We start from the raw sequence: 6,197 nt of genomic DNA, 5'->3' as shown, positions 1-6,197 counted from the left end.
GTGTCCTGACAGCATACGTGCAGAAGAAGAAGAAGTCGGTAAGTGTTATCCACACTCGGTCATACATCCTTTTTTCTGATTGGTCTACAGTCCTTATTTTTAGTCCTAATCATGTTGGTGAGGTTTTATCTCCACTCTACCATCAGCGTCAGTTCACCGTTTTCCGTAGATTATCCACCTGCAATATGGGCTACGCACCGACTGGGTGGAATTGTTTCGTGAGCTCAGCAAATGATGACATTCTTGCCTTCTGATCCGACTGAATGCGTTAAAGCGGCGCGAATCCAACGTATACAGCGGAGGAACTCTTACACCAGATCCAGGTTGTGAAGCCAACCCTAGTAATTGCACATCCGTCCTCCCTCCATACAGCTCTCAGTGCTACACGCGCGGCCGGGATACCTTCTGATCGAGTTATTACTTTTGGCGAATCAACTCAGCCTACTGTAGAGAGTATCATTCAGCTTGGACTCAGGAGCGAACCCGCCTTTGTCGAGCGGAAATTGAAGAAGGGCGAGGGCAAGACCAAGGTCGCTTTCTTAAATTTTTCCAGTGGTACAACAGGTAAACCTAAGGTGCGTTGTTGTCCGAGAGCACCGATACCGAGTAGATGCATGAAACAATAAATAGGCAGTATCCATTGCACATTATGCACCCATTGTCAACGTCATTCAGATAGCGCAGTACACAAAGGTCAACGAGAACTATGCTCCTTGGGAGGAGCAGCGGTTCAGACCAAGTGATATAGTCGCTGGAGGTATGGACTCATCCAGTTTTTTGGGGGGTTACATCTGATTCACTATTACTTAGTGCTTCCCTTCTTCCGTACGTCTGTTCATTGCATATATTGTATAATGTCAAACACATACCTTGTGCAGATATCTATGGCCTTGTATTCTCTGTGAGCGCAAGCTTCCTACAACGTTCTTAGAATCAGACGTTGAGATCTGAAATAGATTTACGCGGTCCCGTTTTTTGGAGTAAGTCCATCACGTCGTGCGATTTCCAGAGTTAATACTAGGGCTATTCACTAGATGTCGCTGGTAGTCATTCCAAAATTCGGATTCACAGATTTCTTGAGGAGCATAGAGAAGCACCGTATCACTCACCTGACGTGAGAATCGGTCTTCCCGTCGTCGGAACGCGTTGATGATTGACGTATTGGCTACCCAGACTCGTTCCGCCTCAAATTGTACTGCTTTGCAAGGTTAGTAATCGTAAATTTGATGGTTGATTGATTCGCGTATGCTGAGAAACGTGAACTCAGCATCCAGCAGTCAATGACTTTGACCTGAGTGACATTCGATTCTTGATCTCCGGAGCTGCACCTCTTTCAGCTGAGTTGGTAAACCAGCTCATGAAAGTAATCCCCAACGCCCAAATCGGCCAAGGTTATGGTAGGCCTGCTACTTCTTGTTCCCTCGACGCTGACATTCGTCGCACCTGGAATCCAGGGCTTACCGAATCCTCTACATCACTCACAATGTACTCGGTTGATCAGAAAATAGGTATCCCAGGTAGCGCTGGACAGTTACTACCAGGTGTGGTTGCCCGAGTAGTCAAGCCTGATGGTTCCCTGGCTGGCTTCAATGAGCCAGGCGAATTGAGAGTGAAGACGCCTTCCTTGGCATTAGGATACTGGAATGATGAACAAGCAACAAAGGACACATTTGTTAAAGGATGGCTTTGCACCGGAGACGAAGTTATTATACGTGAAGACAAGGAAGTTTTCATCGTCGATCGATTGAAGGTATACTGCTCCGGATCCCTGTTGCAGTGGCTGATCCGTCTATCAGGAAATTATGAAAGTCAGAGGATTCCAAGTAGCTCCTGCCGAACTAGAAGGTTGTATTCTAGATCACCGCGATGTCGCAGACACGTGTGTCGTGCCCATACCTGACGACTACAGCGGAGAAGTTCCGTTGGCGTTTGTCGTGCTTCGTGCATTGACTGCGAATCGTGTGGGAAAAGACTCCCGCGAAGCAGATAAAGTAAAGGCGTCTATAATGAAGGTCTGGCCATTCCATGCCAAAACGGTGGCAGTCAGGCTGACGTCATTATTCAGCATGTCGCAGACAACAAGGTCGCGTATAAGCACATAGTGGGAGGCGTGGAATTCATAGATGTCATACCAAAGAATCCAAGTGGAAAGCTACTACGGCGGGTGCTTCGTGACCGAGCTCGGCAATTGAGAGCAGGAGAGTTCAAGGCTAAGCTATGATATGTTTTTTGTAATGACAGCCTAACCCTCAATATACGAGCTCCGGGAGAGTATATATAGCTGTTACCCTCGGTTGTACTTGCTCGCCTGACGTTCGTTTCTCGCTCGCATAAAACTTTTGCCTATCCATAAATAGGTGGTACTCCCTTTGTTTGTTTTTTCACGAGACAGGTATAGAATAGTACAATTGTGAGTCAAATGTACGTAGATTTGAATACATTGCAAACCAGTCATCCCTGGCCAGCTGGCTGGTGTGTCTCGAACCGAACTGGTGACACCGTTCCTAACCCAACCACTGGAGAAACCGAGATCCTTCCGGACAAGTCACACACAAGGAACTTGGCATCCCGTAAGCCATCAACCGTCAGCACTCCAGCGCCCGCCTTGCTTCCTGCTCTCTGCATACCCATTATTCCGCAAGCCCTCCATGTCTGAAATTTATGGTCCGAGTCTCGAGGCGTTTGTTCCAGACGATCTTACTTTACCTCAGTTTATCCTCGACTCGTCCCATTCATTGAGACCCATCCGACCAAGTCATGTGCCATGGTTCATCGAGGATGCCAGTGGAAGAGGGGTTGGACATGAAGAGGTGGGTTGAGCGCAGTGATGACGTCAGCAATAGTATTTACTTACGGTGCGCCCAAGATCCGTGCAAGGACTTATGGACTTGCAAACGGCCTGAGTCTGCGGTTTTGTGTCAGTGAGTCTTGTTAAAGTGCTATGATGTGTAAGCGCTCCTTTTGACAATCCCATTTTAGAGGAGAATGATATAGGTGTGTGCTTTCGGCGTGTAGGCGCCCATATCATAAACCATCGAGATTCATTGTCTTTGCCTCAGTGGTCATTTTCAGCCCAAACCACATTGGTATTTAAGTGCTGATTGCTTCTGGCCATATACTTACTGCTTATCGTAGACTATCCGCCGGCCATATGGGCAACGCATCGTCTAGGTGGTGTCGTATCGTATGTTGTGCGCCCTCTGATATTTTCGAACCCATCTGATCATTACCGGGCTTCTATCATAGATGCGCAAATCCAGCTAATAATATCAACGAATTGCTGTATCAGCTCAATGCGGTCCACGCATCTTTGATTATTACGCACTCCTCTTCTTTGCGCACTGCATTGGGCGCTGCTCAGGCTGCCGGGTTGCCATCCGAGCGCGTTATCACCTTTGATGAATCAAATCAGATAACGGTAGGCACCCTGATTCAGCAAGGATTACAGAGTGAGCCAAATTTCGTTGAGCGAAGGCTGCGGAAAGGAGAGGCAAAAACGAAAGTTGCATTCCTCAGTTTTTCAAGTGGCACAACGGGAAAACCGAAGGTGTGTCAAGCTTTGGACTGATGAATGGGACCTCATACCTGTGGTCGTGATAGGCTGTTGCAATATCACACTTTGCTCCTATCGTGAACGTGATTCAGATGGCTGAGCAGCAGAAGGTTAACAAGAACTATGCCCCTTGGGAGAAGCAGAGGTTTCGGCCAGGGGATGTAGTCGCAGGAGGTGCGCTTTTATAGGCATAATGTGACGTCGCTAACCATCTCTTGTAAAGTTCTACCTTTCTTCCGTATGTAATCTCTTTCCATTGCACATTGTCTAACAAACTGAAGTATGCAACGTTTCTAGATATTTATGGCCTGGTGCTAGGGGTAAGTTGGATCTCCAATACTCGATCATATTGCTTAAACACAGTTACCTTAGATTCACCTTATGGCATTTTGTGGCGTGAGCTTCCATTGATTCCTTGCCATGTCTCTTTCTCAACTCCGTGCAGATCTCAGTTGTGGTAATACCCAAGTTCAACTTCACGGAGTTCCTGGAGAGTATTGTGAGACATAGTATAAATCATCTTCAGTGAGTTGCCACCATTACCATGACTTATCATGGGAATCCTGATCTGCACACAGCCTTGTACCACCTCAGATCGTGTTGTTTTGCAAGGTCAGTGCCGACACTTCTGGTAACTGATCACTCGGCCTGATACTCCTGGCAGCACCCTGCTGCGAAAAATTACAATTTAGATAGTATCAGGTTCCTGATATGTGGAGCTGCCCCCCTCTCCGCCTCTCTTGTTGACCAGCTAGTGAAGATTCTGCCGAACGCGCAGATAGGTCAAGGTTATGGTGGGGCAGTTTTCTGATTATCTTGTCGCATGTTTTTCATCATTATGAAGGCATGACCGAGTCCGGCGCTACTATCTCAATGTTTTCCGTGGACGAAAAACTCGGTGTTCCTGGTAGTGCTGGGCGCCTCGTGCCTGGTGTCGTTGCCAAGGTTGTCAAAGACGATGGGACCCTAGCGGGATTCAACGAACCTGGAGAGCTTCAGGTGAAAATGCCATCTGTAGCGCTAGGATATCTGAACAATGAAGAAGCGTAAGTAATTACATATGTCATATGCTGGCTTGAGCTTAGCTGCTGCTCAATAGCACGAAGGAGACCTTTGTTAATGGTTGGTTGCGTACTGGTGACGAAGTTATTATACGCGAGGACCATGAAGTGTTCATTGTTGATCGCCTGAAGGTACGCTATCATCCTCCTGTTCTGTATCGACCTCGAAAGATTCAACTTTTTCGGCAGGAAATCATGAAAGTCAAAGGATTCCAGGTTGCTCCTGCAGAGCTGGAGGGCTGTGTTCTCGATCATCCTGATGTTTCAGACACATGTGTAGTGCCAATTTCTGATAGCTACAGCGGGGAGCTTCCGATGGCGTTTGTGGTACTTCATCCTAACGCAGTCAAGAGGATCGCCTTGGATCCTGCTGAAGTCGAGAGGGTTAAAGCATCCATCACAAAGGTTAACTAGTACTTTATTGTCGCTTGAACCAGACCTGACTGTTGCCCTTTTAAAGCATGTGGCAGACAACAAGGTCGCATATAAACATCTTGCTGGCGGGGTGGAGTTTGTGGACGTAATTCCGAAAAACCCGAGTGGGAAGCTGCTCCGTCGTGTCCTGCGCGATCGGGCGCGTGACATGGTACGGCCGAGATCGAAGCTGTGATTGGATTGCTACATCATCAAATGCATCGTGGTTGACCTGTTTGCGTAATCTCAATTTTGATGTTGTACATTCAGTTGTGCATGTTGTTTTTCACACTCAACAGTCCCCCCATTGGTCTCACTGTGGTAATCCACTTATTTCTAATCCTTTTGATAGACTTGGAAAAGTGGAAACCACATGTATGATACAGGCGATCTCGACTGACTATTAATGATGGGAGAATCATGGCGGTACGTTCGATGTTCCGATACGAAGCCTCCTCAAGTCCGGCACTCTGTGGGTCTCATGATTCTCATCACATTCGAGAGCTATATCCTCCCACTTATATATCAGCACAGAAGCCCCATCTCATATAATCTCTCACATAACTTGGGGCCATTTGCTGGCGTCCTTATGTGGTTGCGGGATATTAGTATGGCGCAAACATTGTTTTATTGGTGGAATCGGCTCAAGCCTCGGTCAACACAAATGTCTTTCTCAATGCAAGACTTTATTCCGGAACTTCAATTCGAAGTCATGTTTGGAGCACTCTTTGTTGGGGTCACCATTGCAGCGGTGTTAAACTATCTGGCCACAAAACTTAGTGCTCTACCGAGTCCTGTCGTTCCGACTCCCAACATATTTTACGGAACAGCCTTTTGGTCTAAGCAATATCCAAGCTTTCTTGCACTTTCCGACGTACAAGGACACGGTATATCATTCTATAAATTGGCCATGCGTCCATACTTCCTTCTGTCAGCTCAGCAGCTGATGTTAAACCAGTTTCTGGCCTTGACATATACCCTTTTCAGTTGCCATTGTCGAACATGTAGATTGTGCCACTGTCCCCTGAACTTCTGCACCTGTCCATAGTCATTATGTGTATTATCATTCGGTGATCAACCTCGCGAACATCAGTGCACTTTTTCTTCAGGTGTGCCATCGGTGAGATGCACGGTTATCGTCCGTCTGGTTCCTCGTGAGGTGGGTTTCA

The sequence above is a fragment of the Suillus subaureus genome, assembly GCF_016647635.1.
Source record: "Suillus subaureus strain MN1 chromosome Unknown BJ212scaffold_208, whole genome shotgun sequence".
NCBI lineage: Eukaryota > Fungi > Basidiomycota > Agaricomycetes > Boletales > Suillaceae > Suillus > Suillus subaureus.
This window is presented reverse-complemented; position numbering follows the sequence as displayed.